Genomic DNA, 25593 nt, shown 5'->3' with positions numbered 1-25593 from the left:
CTGAACAATACTGAACCAGAGTACCTTCACAGGCACTAATTAATGGCTCTTTCTTATCTGTTTTGCTATATAGGCGATCAAAGCTAAATTCTAGGTTGTAGAAACTACTGGGAGATAACTTGCCATCAAGTTTAAAAGAAAAAAAAAAAGGCCCCTGAAATCTGTAAGAAGATGCTGCTTTAGTTTTTCGAATATACTGGTAGAGGCACAGAAACACGGGACAGGACAAGAAACTCCGCAAACATTTCAACCTAACTACAGGTGTTATAAAACAGAAGGTTCTTTTGCTTATATTGATCAAATAACAGAAATATCAAAAGACAACCAAGTGGTTATTTATTTTAATGTTGACACTGCTCAAATCAACTCGGAGATTTTATTTTGTTGAAACACATATACACACCCAACTTACGTCACCATTTCCCCACTGTACGTTTTTCACCTTAGAAATCCATTTAGCTCTAGTGTGATCACTCACCTTATTTAGCAAGCAGCAACAATGCAAAGGACTTCCTTTCCACGTTAGACAAGGGAAGCAGAGAAAACCTCTGGCTTGGATGCCTGTTAGAAACCAGGCCATGCGCCCGCGATCACAGAGCGACAGCAGGAAGGAAGGTCGCCGGTGTCAGGAGGACCCCTGGTGGTGAATGTCAGTCCCTTCGACAACCTATGTTTCTCAGCTATAAGAGTGAAAAGCCAACAATCTACATTTTCAATCTACCCCTCGTTATGGCTTGAAAAAACAAACCATTTTGACAAGACGACTCCATCCTCAGTGTTCAAGAACTAGAGCAGCATCTCGTAGATCTGTCCCCTGCTCTAGTCACACTCTGAGTAAAAGGCGCTAAGAAGGCAACTTCTTTCCAAACACAGTGGCTGGTTTTCTGTGTCAATTTCCCTCCCCCCACTTTTGGTTTTGTCACATTGGTATTGACAGATTATTCCCATTTAGCAAGAAATGTATGCACTTTTCTAATTCTACCTGAAGTTTTTCACCCTTAAGAAATATTAAAAGCAACCTCACATCTACTGGGATGGTTACTATTTAAAAACCCAAACAGAAGATAACAAGCATTGGCGAGGATGTAGAGAAATTGTAACCTGTGCACTGTTGGTAGGAATGTAAAATGGTGCAGCCGCTAGGAAAAACAGTACGCAGTTTCCTCAAAAAAAATCAAAATAGATTTACCCTGTGACGCAGCAATCCCACTTCTGGGTGAACACCCAGAAGAACTGAAAGCTGGGTCTTGAAGAAACATGGGCACCCCCACGTCCACAGCAAGCAGCACAATTCACAACAGCCAAGAGGTGGAAGCAAGCCAAGTGTGTCCTGATGGAGGGACAGCTAAACAAAACGTGCCGCACATCCAGACCACGGAGTGTCACTCCGCCTTTGAAAGGTGTCATCCTGACACCTGCTACCACGTGGATGGACCTGGAGGACACTGTTAGAAGTGCAGCAAGCCAGTCACAAGAGGACAAATATTGTAGGATCCCACTGACAGGAGGTACCTGGAGCGGCGGAATCCATGGTGACATCGCCCGGTGACGGTGACGATGGCGGTTATATCCTTAGACCCAAGTCACCTGGATGCAGTTTTTGTTTCATTACTTTCGTGAGACTTCAAACTGTCATTCCCTCAGGCTGCTCTGAATGCCACCAAAGTGCCCCCCAAGCGCTAAACCAAAGCTGGAACCTCAATCCCCGCTTAGCCTCCGGCACGGTCGGCAGAGTCGCTCACCCCGCCCTCCCTGCACGTTCTCGTCCCTTCTTCCCGCAGAGGCCGGCTCCGGGTCTGCCTCGCACCCACCCGTGCCTGTGGCTCACCCCTCTCCCTGAGCCCTGAAGGGCCGGGACCTAAGCACGGCTTAGGCTTGCGAGTCACCCTTCTCTGCATCAGTCAGCCAGCGTCACTTGGCTTCCTCGTCCACGCTCCAACTCCCGCTTCCAACTGCTGACGTGAGGTCTCCACTTGGATCCCTAATGGCTGTCTCACGGCTGCTCACCTGGTTACCTGTCCAGCCTGCATCCCAATGCACATTAATGAAGCAGACAAGTTTTATGTGACCTCCGCTAAATACTGCCTCCCCATGACGCTGTCTTGTGCTCCACCGAGATGAGCTACTCTGAATAGCTCAAGGTACGATTATTGTAAATTATACTTGCTATGCTCCCGCTTGTTCGGATTAGAATTTAGGTTGTGGTAAGCATTAAACATTCCTCCCTTCATACTTCAGGTAAACTAAGTGGGTTAAGCAGAGAAGATACAGAGATGAAATAATAAAATCTTCGCCCTCAAGGACTCTCAGCAACAGATGTGGCCCAAATGCCCACAGCGCACCGTTGTAGGACAGGGAGGGGTTCAACGAGGGCGGCCAGTCGCTGGGCTGTGACCTCCCCACAACCTGTAACACAATCACACCTCGCAGAGCATACACAGAGCAGGCTTCCTCGCAGCCAATAAAGAGCCGGGGGAATTGGGAAACCAGGAGCGACACTTCCAGGCCTCCTAGGACATTGAAACTGCATGACATAATTTCCTTTCTCTAATACCTAAGCTCTGTAGAAAGAGAAGTGGGTTTGGGGGAGAAAGGAGAACAAAGGAGGAAAGGGAAATGATCCTCAGAAGGAAATGAAAAACACAATCCAGGGCCCTGCCCCTTGGGTATCTAACACACACACACTGCCAAAGTCCAATTCAACGTGATTATAAACTATCATGAATCCTGAACCCACGACGTCCAAATCCATGGGGTTTAACCGTAGCAACACCTTGGTAAAACACAAAATGCTTACCAGTGCCACACCCACAGAGAGACCTATGAACCTTCCAGTACGAACTCCCCGTCCTCAACTTACCACTGACCTACGAGAATGAGCAGCCTGGAAATAAGACGAACTGGGATCGAACCTCGATTCTACAACTCCCCCACTGCAGGGCACAGAACAAATTTCAAAGCTACAAATTCCAAAGCTACAAATACGCCCATCTCTCTGGGGTGCGGTTTGCCCCTTGTTAAAATGGGGAAACACCCCCGAAGAATCACTGTGGCCACCTGAGTGCTGAGCAAGCACGCCCCACTCTCCCAGCACCTTCGCCCGTGCCTGGGAGGGAGGTCCCACAGTAACACTCTTTGCCAGAGGAGAAGCCAGGAACCGGTAGGTCATTAATAACGAGTTGGTACATGAAGCCAACACCAGCGTCCAGGGCCCACGCACGCTGAGGCCAGGGAATCAGGGAATCGGTAAGTCCCAGCTTAGCTGTCTGCCTCGGTGACCTTTAACCTCTGTATTTCCGTTATGTGACTATGAGATGGGGGAGAGGAGTAACCCCACTCACAGGGCTGACTGAAGCCGCAGTAGAACCTGAGTGTGCACAGTGTGCCGGGCACTATTCTAAGGCACGTGTTGGTGTTCTTATCAGGGGCATGTTGTTAACCATGGTCCTAACACTGGCTACGTCAGACACACATATATAAAGTATGGACACATAGGAGGCACTGAACAACTGATATTTCTTCCCTTAGCTACTCTGCAAATTCAACTACCTTTTCTTTCTTTCCACTGTGTATCGAAACTTCAAGGCAAGTGAAACAAAAAACAAATGAAACGAAAAACCAAGATGCAAGCAAGCGTAACCAGAGAGTTATACTCACAGTTCAGAAGGCTACGACAGCTCAGTGAAGAAGTCCAATGACGATTTACAGGAAATACTCCTAGTTCCTCTTTGCTCGTCGCATAGTAGTCAAAGAGAACCTGACAAGAAAAGACAACATGCACGTATGAGACCACCTATATGTCCCTATTTATTCAAAGCTGTTGTGTCACCACCTTACAGTCAGCTTCGTTACCTGCCACGCGTGCTGTGTGGAACGAGGGATAAAAATGGGACACCAAGCTCCTGTCTTCAAACCTATCTTCTAGTGAAGAAAATGCAGGTGAAGCAACTGAAACTACTGAAATAGATCGGCAATCATAAGCTAATATGGCATAAAGTTAGCTAAAAAGTTCAGGGTAAGATGACAAACAGAATATACACATCTACCCCCTCCCACTAAAATTATACGGAAGAGGTATTTTTCAAATTCTTTTTTAGAAAAACAGCACAGGGAGAACCGAAAGGAGACAAAGGGACACCACTTTGCAAGCTGTGAGGAAGTCTTAGTTCTAACATGGAAGATGGAAACCAAAACAAATAGGAGAAAAGCAGGATAAAACCCGTGGAGGACACAGAAAGCATGAAAGACCGGAAGCATACACAGGCTCACGAAGGCAGATCTGCACCATCATGGAAAAGAACGGGACTAACTCAGTACCACAGCAGCGTCCTCCTAGAAGACTCACGGCTGCAGCATCAATGCAGACGGACCCGGGGGTCAGGGAGGCAGAGGCTGACAGCACGGAGGGGAGGGTGAGGGGGGCTGGGGCTGCAGCTGGAAGCCACCACCACACCTCCACGTGACTCCCCCACGGACAGAAGACTGGAGAGGGTCCTTCTCTGTAAAAACAGAGTGTCTTTACACTGAAGTCACCTTGCCCAGCTGTACAAAACAGAGGTGGACCTAATCACTGTACATACACTGATAGGTGAACTTTCCAGCTCCCCTATGCCACTCACACACTCAGCTCCCAAAATTCTGTAGTCAGAATTCTGTGAGAAAGAAACAGAAGAATATTTGGGGGGAATCTGATCAGCCCAAGAAGAAAAACCTAAAAATACCAACACTGGGGATTCCCCAACAAATGGCCCACCCAGAATATCCTGATGTAAATCAAAAGGCCTCACCCATGTCAAACAGAAGAAGAAAGGAAGGAAGGGAGGGAGGGAACATGGGAGGAAGGGAGAGAAGGAGTGAGGGAGGGAGGAAAGAATGAAGGAAAAAAGAAAAAATATATTGGAGTGAAAGCATAAGAAAACTACAAATTGTCCAGGACAGCCAAGTTAACAGGACTTTCAGATGGACAGAAGAAAACAAAAGGGAGAAAATATTCAGCACAGTAACTCCAAAAAAGTTTTCCTAGAACTGAAGATTACAAGTTGGCAGAATGAAGGAACCCATTGAATAAGCAGAATAGTAGATGAAAACAGACCCACAGCTCGGTACACCATCATGACATTCCAAAGGCTTGGTTACATTTTAAAACTTCTACAAGCTTCTAAAGATGGAAGAGAAAAAAATGTTACATACAAAGAATAAAAAATCAGAATAGCTTCTGAATTCAATAACAGTAACATGAAAACAAGAAGGCAACGGAGCAGTACCTTTGAATTTATGAAAATAAATGCCAATATAGAACTCTATACCCAGACAAACTATCAATCATGTTTTCAATCATGCATGATCTCAAACATTTTACCTCCTAAGTATCGTATCTGAGAAAGCCACTGTAGAAAGTCCTCCACCAAAATGTGCCCATAAGCAAAGTATGAGGAAGACCTGGGATACAGAAAACATGAGCTTCAATGGAGAAGAGATAAAGACGAGGGAATCTCCAGGACAGTGGTGAAGGGAGACTCCAGAATGGCAGCTGTGCACCCGGAGGGAAGGAGGCCCGCTGGGCAGGCACTCCAGAGAAGGGGTGTGGAGGATGTCTTCACCTTGCCCAAGGGCACTGGACCATCTTTTTAAAGTGATTAACCTCTGGATGACTGATCCACCAAAACGAAGAAGTCAGCGAAGAAAAACAAAGACAAGAGATATCACAAACTGTGGAGAAAAGCCAGAAGGATGAGAGCAGGGAATGTCAGGGACAACACAGTGAAAGGCAGGAGCAACCAGCTCAGTAGAGAACAGAGATTTCCAGGAAATTGTCTCCCAGAAATAAAACGTGACTAGATGAGTCTGTGTGACTGACCTTGAGGGAAACTCACTGAGAGGCTATCGGAAAATAGGGGGGCAATCAGGAATAGGTAGAAAGGAACTAAGAGGGGTTGAGTGGTCACAGAAAGGTGAACACCCGTCACAGCACCCTGCGCCTACCTCCATCGTAGGACTCCGCCCTCTATGATCAGTGACTCACTTCTCTCCCCCTCCCTGACTGGAAAGACCTTCAGGGCCATTCCTCCTCTATCACTTTTCAGAACTCAGTAGAAGGCTTGCCACAGGAGTTCACACAACAGCAATGCTTTTTTTTGCACTTGTTCATGTAATGAGTACCCACTATACATACCCGGCATTCTTCTAGGGGACTAGAATTCAAAGATATACAAACCTTGCTTGCCCTTAAAGGGTTCAAACTATCTTTCACTCTTGAGAAAACAAATATTTATCCTATATTCTCATTCTCCTCAAAAGAGGAAAAGTTCACCAGTGGCTTACAGAACTTTAATAGTCCAGCTATCCTAATGGATATGGAACCCAAGACCTGAGGATGCTTTTTTGACATTATATGCATTATGCAGTCTGAAAAAGAGTGTCAGCCTGGGCATTAAGAAACCGGGCTTCTAGTACTTTAGAATTATTACATTTCAAGAAAAGAGAACCCACACTCCTCTATCTGACCTGTCAGGCCCTTCCTGATCAAGCCCGTCTAACTCACCAGCCCAACTTCTCTCACCATTGTCTCATATGAATCCTACACTCCCGCAAAATTAAACTATTTTCAGTTCACAGAACCACCAGCGTACCCTCTTACCTCGGACATTAGCTGGTTCCTCCACCGGGCTCTCCCTCCCCTGGCTAAACTGCATGCAAACTGGCAGGGGCGGTGCCCCTCCCTCCAGGTTAGGTGGTTCTCTCCTGCATTCCCTCAGCATTCCTTCCCCTGACATAGGTATTTATGGAGTGACCGACACATGCCGCACACTGTACTGAGATGAGCGCGCACAGCCGTGAACAGAGACATGGCCTTGTGGTGTCGCTTCCACTAGAGCGGGTGTTGAATCTGGCCTCGTCGGTTTCTTCCTCCACCCACACAGCAAGATTCTAGGGACAATGACAGCCTCTTTTAGCTCTGCAGCCTCAAGACTGCAGATACCAGCTAAATAATTTAAGCACTATTAAACAAACCCAAAGTGAAGGCCAAAGAGCTCCAGTTGGTTGCAGCAGGCAGGTGATGCTGCTTAGAGGCCTGCACCTTTTTTTTTCTTTTCTTTTTCTTTTTTGGTTCTCTCCTATTGGAAGTATAAACCTGATAACGTCTTCAACGAAATCTTGCAAGTCTCTTGGGACTGGTTTCCTTCTTCATGCTAAGTGTAATGGCAAAACATCCCAGCTACCCCCAGCCTGGCTTCCGTTCCCCACTCCATTCCCAACAGGACGCTCTGCAGCAAACACGTAGAGCACAGTCAGTAAACATGCACTGGGTGAATGAATGGCGTAATAAGGGAATAAGTGGATGGACCCCGGCCCTTGGGTGCCTCTGCTTTAACAACATTCCATCCTATCACCACGAGGCCTACTGCGCGCTATTTCAGCAGCAGGCAGCGCCGTGAATGCTACATGCAAGACTGTTTAGCCCATGAGTTACTTTATCAAGAACACGGATCTACATATTTTAACTAAGAAATTGATAAAATATGAGCATAAAAATTTGAAGTAGTTCAAACAGGACAGAAAACTAGGTATTTCTCAAACTGTATCATGAAAAGGCCTAAATTCTTTTGCTCCAGACAGATAAAGAAAAATTAAACATGGCTCATTATACAACGAAATATATTGTCAGCTCCCTGAAGATATTTGTAAGATGGACACTCTACGTTTTTGGTGGGATGGGCGCATTTTAAAGCGAGTTGATAGAGGCCTGAGCAGCTCGGAACCCTCACCCGTTCCAGCATGTAGACTACAATTTCCCACCAGTCACACATCTGAATCTGTGCGTCACTAACGTAAAATATTTCTTTTCATCACTTTGCTTGCAACGTTCACATTTCAGCGCGCAATCCGACTCAGCCAACTTTCTATCCTCCATCTCTCACGAAGCCCGAGTGACGATCCTCATCGTGGGAACAATGACAGCCTCACACTGGTGGAGTGTCTGGTATGTTCCACACTCTCCTAAGTGCCTTCCGAGCACTAGCTCCTAACCCTCACAGCCCCAACTGGTTACTACTATCATTCCCTTTTTACATGTAGAGAAACTAAATCTTAAAGACATTAAGAAAATGTCCAAGGTCACACAGCAAACAAGGGAGAGGCGAGGGATTCAAACATCAGCTTGTCAGCAGTCTTGAAACAATGAGGCTCCTCTGGCTTCCCCAATTAACCAGATAATAGTGTTAGAACAATGCGCTGGCCTTTACAAAAACAAAGCATGACCGAAAAACTTCCTAAAGCTGAGTAACATTCAACGTGACATACTGACAACTTGTAAGACATCTGGGTGGAATTAAGAACATAGGCTGAGCTCCTGGAAAAGAAATGGTCTGTTTAATACCGACTGCTAAATAAGGCCCAAACCCACTACTTCTTAACCCATAACATCCTAGCAATTTATCTCTGATGGTCTCCAATGTCCAAAATATGCAACCACTTCACAAAGCTGTCCCTTCGTCTAAGCTGAGTCTATCGACAGTTTCTGGACTCAGGCAAGCTGCAACCTGCATTCTGAAAGAACAGAGGTCAGAAGGAACTTCCTGGAAAACCAAAAATATATAAAGAATGTGAGTATGATTATGAAAATCATCTGTGCCAACAAAAGCTTCCTTATGCTTCAAAATTATTTTCTAGCCCAAAATATTGCAATACTAGATGGTGGAGCTGCTCGTGGGCGGGAGACTGTGTCTCTGTGACCTCGGGGCCAGTGCGTGGTACAAGGTTTGCCATCCCACTGGTACTAAACGACTGACTAAATGGATTCATGAACAGAAAAGAGAAGGAACAGTGCCTAAATTGTGAAAAAGCAGGACTAACAATACTAATCAATTTCTTGTTGGGCGTGCAGCAGAGCAGATGATGAATACAAACTGTCTTCCGGTCCTTAGACAATCTGATCAAACCCCATCAGGAAGTAAGACCAGCCTTTAAATTCCCACAATAGAAATTACCAGATTGTTAGGGACTACATTTGCTAAACATCAGGTTGATTCTTCCCTAAACAGTAAGTTTTTAATTGTTTATATGACGAGCCACGTACTGAGAACTATGTTACGTCACACATATAAGAGTTCGGATAATCTCTGCTTAATGCAGGAGAGTGACAGCATCACACAGGGAGCAGGGGTCAGCTCTGAGATGCAAAGCAAAATCTGGCCAAAGCCTGTGCTCTTCACACTGACTATTTTGCACTGCAAATACCAGCTCCAGAAAATTCTGTTGTGCGCAAGTCTTCAAAATGTTAAAGAAACACCATTCTACTCGAACTAATTAATAGACACAGTTCATACAGTCAGGACCAGGCAACCCTTCAATCATATTCAAAAGAACTAGTGGCTATCATGGTACATCGAGGGTCATTTTGTCTACCTGCGAGACACACCGAAAGCAGGACCCATGAACCAAATGCAGAAGTAATTACAAGGAACATCACCCATGGGGTGGAGAGAGAACGGCCCCAGGGTACGAGGCACTTAGGCATTAATGGCCAGTGAAGACTGGAGAGCCTGCCTGGGTGATGAAGGAGTTTGCAAAGGGAAGGGTCCCGGGTCCAGGTAAAGAAGAAAGAGTAGGCACACTTCATCCTGTCTCTCCCAGAGAACACAACTAGAAACCTGGACAGAGTAACTGCACAGCTATTGGATGACTCTGGAAGGTAAACAGGAGCAGGCGGATTAGGAAGGAAGCCTGGAGCTCAAACCACTATGACATCAGCAGATTTAAATATGACCAGCATCTCCTAACAAAATACCCTAAATGTGGCAGATACACTCCAAACTTACTCAGCATAGGAAGGACGGGGAAAATCTTAATTTGGGGAAAAGAAAATCGAGGTAAGCCAACACTGAGATAAGACAAATGTCAGAATAACCCTATAAATTAGCCAGGAGTAAACCTAAAAACACCCAACATGCTCAGTATCACTTCTTGTCTTCCCTTTACCTCTTAAACCCACTGGCTCTGCCCGCCCCCACCCCCTTCCATGAAAACGTCTCTATTCAAGATCACCAATAACCTCCAGACCACTCAACCCAATGGTCAGAACTCTGCTCTCACTGGACATTTCAGCAGCTACTGACAAGGGCTGGTCCCCCACTCCCCTTCTCCTGGTTTCCAGGATGCCACCTTCTGCTGGTTTTCTTCTTACCTCACCTGCTTGTCCTTCTCTCAAACCAGATCATTCTAGAATCCCCCAGGCTCTGCCGTTTCTCCTCCTGCCTATGCTTACCCCGGGCAAACTCACTTGAAACGCTGTCTCTGTGCTATGTAACAACTTTCAAACTGCATCCTGGCTCAGCCCGGTGACTGGCTGCTGTGTTGGCCTGGCTGTTGTCACCTCTGCAGCACAGCCACCATCTTGCTTATCCCCCTGGGCATCACACAGGAGCCAGAACTACATTCCCAATCCCTTCCTGCTACGACTCGGGGTCGGAGGTAACTACTAAGAGGCACTCCAGGAGACTGGAAGACGAAGGACGACAGAATCCTCTGCAGGCAGGTGTGGGCAGAAGCACAGCTGCAGGGAGATGTGTAGGGAGAAAAAAGAATTCACCAACTTTGGCAGCTAAGACCTAGAACGTCTTCTACTGAGAATTCCCAGCGGCTTCTGAGAGACACCCCAGAAAGCACCTGTTTCAACCCGAGATCAGCAGCAGCGGCTCCAACTGCCCAGATCACTCTTGATTCCAGATGACCTCCAGGGAAGCCCTTCCTTGACCTTCACCTCTGCCAGCCCTTCCAAGGGCGGTGGCAGAGTCTAATTCCTTGTCTGGGCATACCTCGGATATTGAGGGTTCGGTTCCAGACAACCGCCATAAAGGAAATATTGCAATAAAGCCAGTCTCATGAGTTTTCTGGTTTCCCAGTGCATATAAAAGTGATGTTTACACTAGACTGTAGCTTATTAAGTGAGCAATAGCATCATGTCATAAAAAAACACCAAAGTACATAACTTAATTTAAAAATACTTTATTGCTAAAAAACGCTACACACCATCTGACAGTTCGGTGAGTCAATCCTTTTGCTGGTAGAGGGTCTTGTCTCCATGGTGATGGCTGCTGACTGGTCAGGGGTGGTTGCCAAAGGTTGGGGTGGCCGTGGCAATTTCTTAGAATAAGACCACAATGAAGTCTGCCACATCAATTGACTCTTCCTTTCATGAACGATTTCTCTGTACATGGGATAGTGTTTGATAACATTTTACCCCGAGTACAGCTTCTTTCAAACTTAGAGTCAGTCCTGTGAAACCCTGCCACTGCTTTATCCACTAAGTTTGTGTGATGGTCTAAGTCCTTCGTTGTCATGTCAACAATACTCTCAGAGGCTTCACCAGAGTCGGTTCCATCGGAAGCAACCACTTCCTTTGCTCATCCGTTACAAGCCACGCCTCACCCATTTAAGTCTGATCACGACTGCAGCAATTCAGTGCCGTCTTCAGACTGCCCTGCTAATTCTGCTTCTCGTGCTGTTTCTACCGTGTCCACAGTTACTCCCTCTACTGATCTTGAGCCCTTCAAAGTCACCCAGGAAGGCTGGAATCAGCTTCTTCCGAACTCGTTAACGCTGACATTTTGACCTCTTCCCATGATCATGCATGTTCTGAATGGCACCTAGCACGGTGAATCCTTTCCAGAAGGTTTTCAATTGACTTTGCCCAGATCCATCAGGGGAATCACTATCTATGGCAGCTATAGCCTTAAGAAATGTATTTCTTAAGTAAGTCTTATTTTTTAACAAGACTTGGAAGTCGAAATGACTCCTCGAGCCATGGGCTGCAGAATGGATGTTGTGTTCGCAGGCATGAAAACAACATTAGTCTCATTGCCATCTCCATCAGAGCTCCGGGGTGACCAGGTGCACTGTCAATGAACAGTCATATTTTGAAAGGAATCTTTTTTTTCTGAGCAGTACGTCTCCACAGTGGGCTTACAATATTTAGTAAACCATGTTGTAAGCAGATGTGCTGTCATCCGGGCTTTACGGTTCCACTTTTAGAGCACAGGCAGAGTAGATTTAGTACAACTCTTAAGGGCCCTAGGACTTTCAGGATGGTAAATGAGCACTGTCTTCAACTCAAAGTCACCAGCTCCATGAGCCCCTAATAGGAGAGTCAGCCTGTCCTTTGAAGCTGATTTCTGTCTAAGTCACTGACTTCTCTCTAAGCTATGAAGGTCCTAGATGGCATCTTCTTCCAATAGGAGACTGTTTTGTCTACACTGAAAATCTGTTGTTCAGTGGAGCCGCCGTCATGAATTATCTTTGCGGAATCTTCTGGAGAACTTGCTGCAGCTTCTCCATCACAAGTGGCTGCTTCACTTTGCATTTTTATGTTATGGAGACACCTTCTCTCCTTAAACCTCATGAACCAACCTCTGCCAGCTTCACACTTTTCTTCTACAGGCTCCTCACCTCCCTCAGCCTTCACAGAATTGAAGAGAGTTAGGGCCTTGCTGTGGATTAGGCTTTAGCTTCGGGAATGTTGTGGTTGGTTTGATTTTCTATCCAGACCACTAAAACTGCCCCATAACAGCAGCAGGGCTGTTTTGCTTTCTTATCATTCGTGCATTCACTGGAGTAGAACTTTTAATTTCCTTCAAGAACGTTTCCTTTGCATTCACAACTTGGCTGACTGCTTGGCACAAGAGGCCTAGCTTTTGGCCTCCCTCGGCTTCCCACATGCTTTCCTCACTGAGCGTAATCATTTCTAGCTTTTGGTTAAAGTGAGAGACGAGCGATTCTTCCTTTCCCTTGAACGCTTAGGGGCCACTGAAGGGTTATTAATTGGCCTGATTTCAATATTGTTGTGTCTCAGAATAGGGAGGCCCAAGGGAGAGAGGCAGAGAATGGGGGAATGGCAGGTTGGTGGAGCAGTCAGAACACACATAACATTTACTGATTAAATTCACTGTCTTATGTGGGCACGGTTCGTGGTACCCCCAAACATTTACAATAGTAATATCGAAGATCCCTGGTCACAAATCACCGTAACAAATATAATAACAATGAAAAAGTTTGAAATATTGCAAGAATTATCAAAATGTGGCAGAGACCTGAAGTGAGCAAATGCTGTTGGAAAAATGGCGCCAACAGACTAACCGTCACTTGGAAGTGATCGATCTGCAATGAAATGAGATTCTAACAGGCAAATACCAAGAAGAATCTAAGATAATTCTTCCACTTTCTCAGCTGGTTTCCTTTTTAAGTCTGCCATTTTACATTTATTCCTGATAAATTTTACCTCATTGATTTTAGCACTTCATTTAGCACAACCTGTCAAAATGTTTTAAATTTTTGATTCTAAAAATAAGCGATCTCCCAGTATGACTCCTGATTTTTATTCAAATTCCTGATTTAAAAATGTTAGGACAGGTGTCAAATATGACGCACTTCTGGAAACATCTTATGTGTAAAAATTCTGACTTTTTTTTTTTTATTTTGTGGTAAATTATCCTCTATGTGCTGGTTGCAACATGTATCTTCCTCCTAAAAGCCATAATTTCTTAAACTTGCTAGTAATGACAGAAATAATCATTTACATACTTTTTTTAGGCCTCATGCAATAAAGGATTAAACTTGTCCAAAGAAAGGCTCTGCCCCTTCCCTGGTCCTGGGAAGTAACCTGTCAGCGCTTGGAATATCCTGCCTGGTAAGGTTGTCTGATTAGCTGGGGGCCCTGGGTGTCACCCGATGGCCTCTGCCGACAATGTGATTTATGGTGCAGCCTGGGGCCACACTCTACCAGTATGATCTCTGGAGGGGCTGGAGACTAAGTTCAGCCATGTTGGCAGTGCCCACATCACTGACCCCCCTCGACAGATATCCTGGACACCAAGGCTCAGGTGAGCTTCCTGGTTGGCAGTACTCAGGGTGTTGCCACACAGAGCTGCTGGAAGGAATAAGCACAACTCCCCTGGGACAGGACGGCAGGAAGCTCGGGCCTGGTCTCTCCTGGACTCTACCCTACGTGCCATTGCTTTGCTTATTTTCATCGGTATCCTTTCACTGCAATAAACCATAACTGTGAGTAAAATGGCTTTCCTGAGTTCTGTGAGTCCTTGTACAGAATCACTGAACCTTCAGGTAGTCTTGGGGGCCTCCAAGGTGTGATCAAACACTACGGTGAATGTTTTTGTGATTTACAAGGTGTGATCAAACACTATGGTGAATGTTTAAATTTTAAAAAAAATTATTACAGTAGAAGACACATTGCCATTAATCCCCCTCAAAATACTCCCCCTGACTTCGAACACACTTATCCCATCATTCTTGCCACTTTCTGAAGCAGTTCTGGAAGTCCTCTTTTGGGTCTTTAGTTGTGCTATTGTGGCTGCCTCAATGTCCTGAATCAATTCAAAATGTTTACCTTTTATGGTGATATTGACTTTGGGGAGGAGTCAGAAGTCGCACGGTGACAGTTCCGATGAGTAAGATGGATGAGGACACACAGTAATGTTTTTACTTGACAGAAACTGCCGTACCAGAAGCGATGTGTGACATGGAGCCTTTCCATTGTGATCACAAAATATGGTGAATGCTGCTTCCTAGTGCCTTCCAAAGGAAAGGCAGGGATCTTCAATACGGGAAGCGGTGCATCAAACCGTAGTAACAACAGTGTGTGACAAGTTTCAACTTGTTCGGTGCAGTCAGTTGGGTGTGAGCTACGGTTAGGAGAAGGTGTGTTTTAAAGTGTGCCGTAATCATCCTCCATCATGACCACGCTCCGTGTCACACATCACTTCTGGTACAGCAATTTCTGTTAAAACATTACAGTGTGTCCTCATCCACCTTCTTCACCGGATCTGGTACCATGTAACTTCTGGCTCTTCCCCAAAGTCAATATCACCATGAAAGGTAAACATTTTGAATTGATTCAAGACATTGAGGCAGCCACAATAGCACAACTAAAGACCCAAAAGAGGACTTCCAGAACTGCTTCAGAAAGTGGCAAGAACGATGGGATAAGTGCGTTTGAAGTGAGGGGGAGCATTTTGAGGGGGATTAATGGCAATGTGTCTTCTACTGTAATAATTTTTTTTAAATTTAAACATTCACCATATTGTTTGATCCCACTCCTATTTTCACCAACACTAGAGCAGTGTTTCTCAACATGTGCGATGAGAGTTTAAAATGCAGGTGACGTGACTGGACTCTACATCAGAAGTGTTCATTCACCAATTCTACGGGATGGCCCCAGGCATTCACATTTTTAATTCACCCTCCTTGGTGGTTCTTCTATACACCACATTCAGAACCACGGACCCACCTAAAAGCCTCAGGACAGGGATTGTTTCTTCAATGAATCCCCATAAGCTAGCAGTGTCTTCACAGCGTAGGTAGGTGCTCAAGAACGCCTCATGGAAACCCTGTAAGTGTGACACATAGGTGAGAAGAACTAATGTTACTAGTCTTTTAAAACTTAGAACATATAAATATGTAAGTCTTGTCATTTCTCAAATATCCAAGATAAGGTGGAAATAAGTGAATGGAAACCACAAGTTGCTTGGGAACAATAGATTCAATGACGTCCATTTCTTATGCTACTTTGTCAATTATGTCAATTGTTTCAATCTCCTCTCTGCCAGTTAACAGGAAAGTTGAGTCTTATAAGCCGTCTTCACACCCTTCTCATCTACTGAAAGAATCGACACTGATCTAAGTCAGGACAGCTAGGGTTCTCTGGACAGCTCTCCCATTGACCATCAAATAGTCACTTACCCTCCCTGAGTTATTTCCTCATCTCTAAAGTGAGAGCCCTGGACCAGAAGATCCCTAAATTTAGATCAACCTCTCACGCTCTAGATTATCAAAAGCATTAAGAATAAAGGGGGCAAAACCCCAGAGGAGAAGTTTTGAATGCGGTCCAATGAAATAGTCAAAAGGGCAGACTTGCAGGGTAGATGAAAAGCAAAGCCATCAACTCTTCACCAACCAAATAATCAACTATGAACTGCCAAAATTAATTCAATGAATCACAGCTGTACACCTGTGAAATTAAGAGTGTATGTTAACTATAATTTTTAAAAAAATTAATTCAGATGAAGACAATCTGCATTTAAACTAAGTTCTTCCTGCAACCTGTTCTATTAGGTTGATTCCTTAAAGACACGGCTAATGCTATTTTTTCCAAACAAAAAGCAAAACTGCCACCTAAACTTTGCTGTGACCTAAGCCCAAGGAGACTCAAAAGCTTTTCGCCTACAATGAGTCACAGCTACCCCCAGCTTGACATCTTAAATGGTCCAAGGTTTTCACTTTTACCTTCTACACCATCACTGAATACCATCATTTCTTTGCCATTCACAATTTTATGCTTGGTGGAGGTCACAATTTTTCTCAACAGGAAAGAACTTTCTCTGAGGAAAACCCAGGTCCAACCTCTCCCCTCTAAGACCCACCCCTACAGGACAGCCACCTCTGCCCAGCTCACCAACTCTCTCCTTGGAGGCGGTAACTTCTATGTGGCATATAACAACACCGTCGCCAAGCATGACCAGCACACCAGGTGAGTCTGCCTGCGGCGTGTACTTCCGCCGGAATCACCAGGGGCCTTGCCTCTCCCGCACATGCTCACCGAGGAGCTCACCACCACACGGTGCAGGGTCTGCTTTAAACTCACAGTCACACATATCTAACTCGACAGAGGAAACTACACTCATTTTGGGGGCTGGCATATCCTACACTGTCCGTCTCTCGTAGCCACGTGGCTAACAGTGTAACACTTTAGCTTTGTCTAATGAACAACAAATAGCATGTTGAACACATTCCATCCCAATTAGAATCCCAAACACCTGGATGGCCTCGATGTACCAAAAATGGGTCTTGTTTTAGCTTTTGGAAGGGAGGCCAGGGGAAACACTTTAATTGCTGGTCGAAATGGTTCAATTTAGGAGACAGCTGCTGGTGCTTGCATTTGATTGCAGTTTGGGATGGATTATATTTGAAGTCAAATTCTTATGATTTGGATGATTAGCCCTCCCTTTGTAGAGTACCAGGTGTCCACAATCTTATAAGAAGCGGCTCTCCCTTGTGGTAAGCTCCTTTTGATAGTCTGATGAAAGCCTGAGGGCCCTTCCCCAGGGAAAACAACTCACATACACACACAGTTCTCCTACAATTTCTGGGGTTCCCAGACCTACGAGAGAATGTTCCATCATTAGTATTTGCTGAAGAGCAAAAAGAGCTTCCTGACCTTGTCACCAAAGGCGAACGCTGGCAGCCATGCTGGCACTCCCCTGGACTCCGGGCTCAGCCCTCGCTTCCCTGACCTGCTGGGGAGATGAGCTCAGAAACGGGCTTCCCATCAGTCACCAAGCTCCTCAGTCATGCCCATAATTAAGGCCATCTTTCCTTATTTGTACAACATGATTCTGTACTTAAAAGAACACAGACAGTTAAATCAGACCATCTGAACTCTGCCCATCCCTTTACTAGCTAGGCGACACTGGGTGGCCATTTCCTGAGGGACAAAGGTTTGCTTCCTCTCCCCTTCTAACGTGAGCCTAGTAACTGCAGCCCAACCCTTTCCTGCCGTGGAAACCTGTCCTGTACCAGAATCGAGTACAAACTGCAGGGATCTGCCTCTAGCATCCACTTCGCCTCCTTCTCTCCCAACCCATCCTGTACTCCACACTGGGTACAAACAGTCCGTTCCACAAACCCCCGCTTCTCATCCTCTGCACTTTCACACAGGTGCCGTCCATGTGGAAGGCCCTTCCTGCTTCCCATCGTCCACTGAACTTCTACAGATCCTATCAGACAGCTAGAACCTCCAGATGTCGCCACATCTGATCCACGACCAGTTTTTGTATCGTTCCTGGGCTGAAAAAATAGTTTTAAATAATTTTAAAGGGACAGGCCATATGTGGCCCACCAAGCCTAAGTGTTTACTGTCTGGCCGATAGCAGAGAAAGCTTGCTGCCGCCTGAACACCGTCCCTGGGGACGTGCCCGCTGGGTCCCCAGGACACCTGCTATGCCCCAGCACTGCAGGCCTTACGCTGCACGCCACGGGCTGCATCAGACTCGGTCCCCTCGTGTCGGTGCCACTAGAGCTTAGCACCGCACCAGACACAAGACAGACGTGTAACAAACGCCAAGCAAACGAATTAACTGAATAGACCAGCTCAGGAACCAAGTAGGGAAACACTCCAAGTGCAAAGGACTGGCCTCTGGTAGTAAACACTACACAAGTCTGTTAAAGATCTAACATGAGCACTTTACACTGGTATCCACGTTATATGGTAACCGTACTTATAACCTCAAAGGCTGAAATCATAAATACAGACTTTATAGATAAGGACACTGAGAATCACAGAAACTAAACAACTGACCGGACGTCAAATGACCAAAGGCAGAGAGCCAATGTTTGCACTTACCATGTTTCCCCGAAAATAAAACCTCGTTGGACAACCAACTCTAATGCGTCTTTGGAGCAAAAATTAATATAAGACCCGGTATTATATTATATTATACCCGGTCTTATATTTATAGTAAAATAAGATTGGGCTTTATATTAATTTTTGCTCCAAAAGACGCTTTAGAGCTGACTGTCCAGCTAGCTCTTATTTTCAAAGAAACACAGTAGGTCTTCTGTTTCCCAGATGAGATGCTCTTTCTATTAAAAAGACCTGCCCCTCTAGGCAAACTCCAATGCCTAGACAGCTTCAATTATGAACACCTGAGACTTTAGGGGAGGGACAAAATTTAATTTCTGATTATTTAATTTTCATAATTTCCAAGGTAATGCTACTTTTTCGAAACAAACAAAACAGAAATGAAAAGGATACCCAAAATAAGCACTAGGCTAAATGGCCTCAGAATAACCACAAGCTAAAAATTTTCTTTCTTCTTTTTTTTTTCAGTCCCTGAGAAAGGAAAATTCAACAGCTTAATTAACAAATGCCACTGAAAGGCAGGCAGGGAGGCAGCTGCGGTCACAGCGTGATCCCCTTGTCCGTCAGCTGAGCTAAAACACACTGGCAGGTGAGGCGGTCACCTGTCCTGAGGCTTCAGTTTGGGCAGAACAGAGGCCAAAAGCCGATAATGTACATTAACACCTCAACGTGAGCCAGGAAACAGCACAAGTGTTTCCAGAGGCAGAGATGAAATACAAGAAACTCTATTAACTAAGTCTAATCTATTATTCTAACTTACTTTGCATAATGAAGGGATAAATTACGCAAAGCTGGCATTTAAGCTTCTGAGGTAGACCGAGATCTTCTGTATTAGCCAAAGTGAACTGTGCTATGGGTCTGTTTAAAATAACATTAATTTCTAAGAAGTGGTTCCATATACAACACATATTCTGACTACAATCCAATGTTAGAAATGAGTCACAACAAGGTACATTAAAAAAAAATTCATTTGGTGCTCGCTTCGGCAGCACATATACTAAAAAAAATTCATTTGGAATTTATCAAACACTTTAAAATCATGAGTCATCAAAGGAAGTAATGGAAATTAGAATATCTAAATATTGACCACATTTATTGAACGGAACAATACAGGCTTTATGGACTAAGTAACAAAACTACCTGAAAACAGAATTTAGCCCTCAAAAAGAAAGATTCCTTAGAGGAGACATAAAAATACAAATCATAAAGGAAAACACTGACAAAGTCGAGGATTAGGGCGTGGCCGGTTAGCTCAGTTGGTTAGAGTGTGGTGCTAATAAGGTTGCCGGTTGGGTCCCCACATGGGCCCCTATGAGCTGCGCCCTCCTAAATAAATAAATAAATAAATAAATAAGTAAAATGAGAACTTTAGTCCCAAAACACCTCTAAAGTAGAGACAAAAACTGGTAGAAAATATTTGCAACTTATATAATGACAGAGGCCTGTCATCCACACATAGAAAGAATAGCTACAAGTCAGTTCAGAAACACACTAAAAGAAAATTAGGCCAATGACTTCACAAGTCCTTCATAGAAGAGAGAAGAGCTACGACCACTGTATTAAAAGAGGCTCAATAGCATTAGTAACTCAAGGGAAATTCAATTTAAAGCCACAAACAGGTACTATTACACACACACCAGAATGGCAGCGCTGGGGCACCCAGGAGCCCTTCTTCCATACATTAGCAGGGGGTGAAGTGCAACGAGTCCTTTGAAAGCACACACGCACTCCCAGCTGTACCGGCTGGACATATCCACAAGCGTGGGAAGCAGGGGTGTGTCACAGTGTCTGTAACAGCTGGAGGCTGCCAACAGCCCCAGTGCCCGTCAACTGCAGGCCACGTGTACACCAGGGAGAATGAACCAACACTGACACCAACCAACCCCTCAGGTGAGGCGCAGAGTCAGAGCTGTGCGGGGACCAGCAAGTCACGGAAAAACACATACAGGGTGAGTCCCTTCAAGTTCAACACAGATAAAAGTGACCCAAGATAAGAAATGGAAACACACTCGTCATTCAATGAGCAGTGTTTGAAGCGCTGGGGGTACAGCAGTGAACACAGAGACACTTGCTTTCAGAGTATGCAGCCCAGCCAAGTGAGAAAGAAACACCCAAGAAATCAGGCAACTACAAACAACATCAGGGGGTGAAGAGGGCTTGGAGGAGGAGGTAGGGAGCTAAGGGGGCTGCAGGGCGGGTGGTTACCCCAGGTTTCCACCTGAGGGGGGGATGTGATGGGAGGCATGGGACGGCCCCATGTGTGAGCTGAGCGGAGGTGCCCAGGGTGGGCTTCACTCTTCTCTGCATCAGAGTGGCAGGCGGCAGCCAGGGCCAATCTGGCCCCGTCACTGGTTTTTGTACAGCGCGTAAGCTAAGAATGCTCTTGAGACTTTTATCACCACTGATTAAAGAAACAATGAAAAGAATAATACAATAACATTTCATTGCACATGAAATTATATGAAATCCAAATTTGAGGGTCCAGAAACAAAATTTTATTGGGAAACAGATAACCGAGTCCTGTACATACTGTCCATGGCTGCTTTCCCAGTGCAATGGTAAGGGCTGACGACTTGTGACAGAGGCCACACGTGACCTGCAAAGCCTACACTGCCCTTTACAGAGAACGGGGGGCCAGCCCTTGAGCTGGAGCATTAGTGGGGTCTGGGTGCCCTTCCTGCGGGCGCTCAGAGCACCCTGCTTTACACCTTGCACGCAGCTTATACATATTCTTTCCTATCTCTTCAGTAGTTCATGAAATCAGTTTTTGAAAAAAGACTGACATATGAGAATATTTCTCTGATGAGCCTTTGCTCTATGAAAGCCACGTGCTTCTCCTCTAGCCAATGACTAAGTCTAGCCAACACCGCAAAGCGAAGCAAGCTGCCATTTATTCTGACTCAAGTATAAGGAAGACTGCCGACAGACAGACAGACAGACAGACGGCCTCGCTCCCCGCCCAGGCCCCTGGGACGACGGGACCCTCGCTGCATCACCGGCTCACTGCAGCCTTAGAAAACCTACAGAGCCGCATCTCATCACTTGCCCAACTTAAAGCAATGTGTCACAAATCGTTGCGTCACATTTTAGCACATTTAGCTGCGGGGGCCACAATATCTGTCCAATGTTAGCATACATGTCCCCAAAACAAGTGCCTTCACATCTTTTAAATATAACTGGTACCTCTGAATAGTTACCAACATTAATTAAGTAATGGTAATTGTTGAAGGTGCTGATGAATACACAGGAGCGCATAACATTGTTTTTGCACGGGTCTGAAAATTTCCCCAAGGTTTTAAAATAAAACTGAAGATTCATGTTTTAACTTTAATTATTAATACTCATGTAATAGAGGCTGTCATACAATTCCCATTTATGCATCTTTCAAAATCCTTAGTACCAAATAGTTTTCCAGCATCCTGACTACGGGCAAATTAAAAAAGATGCATATTGCAAAATCCACGTGAAGACACAGCACTGCGCCTTCTGGTCCTCACAGAAAAGGCGGAAGCTGTCAGCAGAGACTGAGAAAGAGAAAGGACAGCCCCCAGGGGAACAAGTCCTATCCCCTCAGAGCCCTCTCAGCCCGTGTCAAGGGCCCAACACCACGGCCACCTCTCCCACTTCAGGGGGACGAGTACCACGTGCCAGACAGCCTTTATGAATTAGTATATGAATTAGTATAGTGAGCACTCCTTCTCCACCAGCAGGCTGCTTCATCAGTGCCCCAGCCCTGTTCTTTATGGGTGGGTGGGTGGGAGGGAGGGTGGATGGGTGGGAGGTGGGTGGGAGGGAAAGTGGGGGAGCCAGCAGCCTGGGCCTCTACTTTCTCTGCGTGTTGCGCAGTAAATGACAGAACTACTCCACGCCCCTTGAGCTGCAATTTTACAAACTAAAGACGCAGGAAGGATCGAGAACTTTGAAAACTGGCAAACTTTTAATGTAAAGCAAACTTTATTTGCTTTTAATAATGACTATCTTTTATGAAACTTTTCATAAGGCCAGGCACTAGTGAGCACCAGACACGCTATGTATCATGTACCCCCCTCCCATCAGCCTATGGTGCTAGTATTTGGCCAATTTACTGGACAAGAAGATAGAGATCAGTGTACGTTAACAAACTAGCTGAACACCAGAGTCAGAGTCCACCCCGAGGCCACGCCCTCAACCACTACACTCCGCAGAGGCTATGCAACTTTCGAACTCAGTGGGCAATGCCATCCTCCGAGCCATACTTTGGAAACCGACGCCTTGCCACTAGAAGTGGGGTTCCTGGAACCCCAGCACTGGCGTCACCTGGAGCCTACTAGAAATGCAAGATCCGATGCCCCACTCCAGACAGGTTGAATTCGAGCCTGGAATTTAACAAGACCCCCAGGCGATGTATGCGCATGCCCACGTCTGAGAAGCTCCACATCCTGCACCACACACTGTATTCTGACATTGATCATTCTGCTCAGATACACACCCTCGTGTAGTTACACGGAGCTTTGATCTCTGCTGCTTGCTCTCTGGTCCCAAAGCAAAGGCTGACAAGTGCAGGCAGACTACTCCCCAGGCAGCCAAGAGGGTTGAAAGGACCAGCCCGTGTCCGAGGCCCTGACCTTTCACCTCCGCGGAGCCTCAGTCCGTCCTCACTGTGACAAAGCCTGAGCGGTCACAGCCCCACTCACTGCTGTGAGGGACGTTCCTCCTGAAGTAACGGACAACACTCACCATGCCCCAAGTGGCTAGAAACGCGCCCAGTCTTACAGGGCCAGGGCCATCCACAGCATGGCCAGCTGGCACAACGGAGCCGCACGGGCTGCTTCAGCGTTTCTGTGATCGGACCTGTGAACACAGTCTCCAAAGACTGCAGCTCAGTGAGCTAAGAGAGGTTCCAACTCAGTCCTAATAACAGTGATAAGAGTAATAATAATCACACTGTTAGCAATTTACAGGATTACTGAGTGAATGGATGGGATGTCCTTTTAGGTTTTTCTCTCATGACATTTTCTTAAAGCTCTGGTTTCTGCTTCCTCTTGATACGAGAACCTAATTTAGGTGCAGTAAAGCAATCCCTGCACGTTCCCACCAGCCTCTATCCTTGCCTGTGCTTTTCTTCTACCAAGAACCCCTCCCCATCCTTCCGCTCTCCACCAGGCTAATTCCCCCTGACCCACAAGAGTCAGGGGTGCAGCCCTGCCGCCAGCCCCCACAGCCCCTGCAGCTGTGCAAAGCACTAGTAACGTGGAATTGCAACTGCCTGTTGACTAGACCAGGACCCCTACGGGCAGGGATTCAGATCAATACATAATAAGTGTTTTCACTAAATCTCAGCTCAATCGGCAGGTACCTGTAAATTAAATAGCAGGACTTAGTGGCTTGCTCTCAGCACAGCTTCCCACTTCCCCACCTACACCAGTCTGAGAAGCCACACTGCACCTTCTGGAGAGGCTTCATGATAAGGCCTCTAACGGGGTTCAATCATGTCCTTCAGCGGCAGGCAGGTCCCAGAAAAAGTCAAACTGTGAGCAGCCGGAGTACCTGTCCCAGTGGTTCTCCTGTGCAGACCGGCGCTGGTCCCAGGCCACAGCGAGTCCCAACGAGGCCACGGCGCGTCCCGACGAGGGTCTCAATTCCGTCAGCGGGGTCCAACGGAACTCCTGCAACGAGGAAAAGGTTCCTTATCTGCGCTGTCCAACGTGGTGGCCACCAGCCACGGGGGACTCGGCTGAAATGTGTGACCGTGGAGCAGAACCTTTCATTTAGTTTTAACTTGAACAGCCACGTGAGGTGAGTGGCTGCTACAGGACAGCAGGTCCACGTCCAGACTCCAGACACTGGAGTGAAATGAAAAAGGAATTTCCTTGGTTTCTTAACTGCAGGCTGGGGTTTGGGCCAACCCTCTACTTGTTGAACACTAACAAAGACTGATAAACTACTTTCGAAATCTTAAAAGCAACCAGAAACTGACAAGACAGTAAGGAAATACCAGGCCCAAATTAAAGTGAAATCAGGAACCCAAAGAGGTAAACAAGCACAGAAACCACCTTTGCCCTGAAGTCATTTGCCAACTCTGAAATTTTCAACAGTACAGAAAAGAGGGACAGGAGTCAAAGGCTGGGTCCCCCAAAGTGTCTAACCTCACTAAGCAGTACCCCAAAGGCTACACAGCTCAGGAGGAGAGGAAACCAGGAGTAACCATCTCCCCTGCAGTTACAGCCACGGTGGTGCAAAGACCCTCAAGCCTTGAACTTGGTTTACGGTGATCCCAGACTGGTTGAAGCAAAAATAACTCTCTCTGAAGGGAGCTGCCTTCATTCCAGGCCTCAAAAGAGCTCTTTGTGACTTAGGATTAGGCACAGATTTCTTAAATATGACAACGAAAAAGCACCATCCATAAAGCAACAAATTGATAAACAGGACACCATCAAAATGCATAACTTCTGCCCTTCAGAACTGTAAAAGAATGAAAAACCAAACCACAGCCAGGGAGAAAAGCAGAACTTATACCTGATAAAAGACTTGTATCTAGAATGTGCAAAGAATCCAACAAGAAAAAAAAATTTTTAACAGGCAAAATATTTGAACACCAAAGATATATGGATATCAAGCATATAAAAAGATAGTCAGCATTACTAGGCATTTGGGTAACATCAATTAAAACCACAATGAAATACCATTAGTCACCTATTAGATGAGCTAAAATTTAAAAGACTAATCGTATCAAGTGTTCCACCAAGTGGAATTCTCATACACTGCTGGTGGAGATGTAAAGTGGTGCAGCCACTCTAGAACACAGTTCAGCACTTTAAAAAAAAAAAACCATAACAAAACAAAAAAAACACCTCTTGATTTCTTTAATTGCAAGCCCACTGCCAGCGCCAGCCAGGTATGGGCCCACCGTGCCAGCCCCATTTATTTTCAGGGCTAGTTAATCAGGCAGTTGAGTCGTCACACACTCTTAGGAGTTTGGCACTTTCTTAAACAACTAAAAATACACCTACCATATGATCCAGTCATTACAGTACCAGACCCAACCATTCCCAGGAAACACGAAAGCCTACATCCACACAAAGACTTGCACGAAAGTATTCAAGCCTTTATTTACAATAACCCAAAACTAGAAAACTTCTCCACACACTGATCTATATACATCCACTGTCATCCCAAACAATATCCAG

General features: G+C 45.7%; 1 protein-coding gene across 13 annotated transcripts in view; it reads right to left on the bottom strand.

Annotated features, from left to right (window-relative positions):
- Positions 1 to 25593, bottom strand: part of PTK2 (protein tyrosine kinase 2) — a 183208-nt gene that overhangs the window by 148854 nt on the left and 8761 nt on the right. For 6 of the 13 annotated variants that reach the window (XM_081070012.1, XM_081070007.1, XM_081070003.1 and 3 more), the window contains exons 2-3: positions 23954 to 24072; positions 3658 to 3757 (exon numbers count right to left, since the gene is read on the bottom strand). The gene's annotated coding sequence lies outside the window, so the exon portion shown is untranslated. Of the gene's footprint in view, positions 1 to 3657; positions 3758 to 15298; positions 15399 to 23851; positions 24073 to 25593 lie in introns of all 13 variants that reach the window. The other 7 variants (XM_081070013.1, XM_081069999.1, XM_081070004.1 and 4 more) reach the window with 2 other exon arrangements.

The sequence above is a fragment of the Rhinolophus hipposideros genome (genome assembly GCF_964194185.1).
Source record: "Rhinolophus hipposideros genome assembly, chromosome: 13".
NCBI classification, from domain to species: domain Eukaryota; kingdom Metazoa; phylum Chordata; class Mammalia; order Chiroptera; family Rhinolophidae; genus Rhinolophus; species Rhinolophus hipposideros.
The sequence above is the reverse complement of the archived record's forward strand: the minus strand, read 5'-3'. Positions and strand labels throughout refer to the sequence as shown.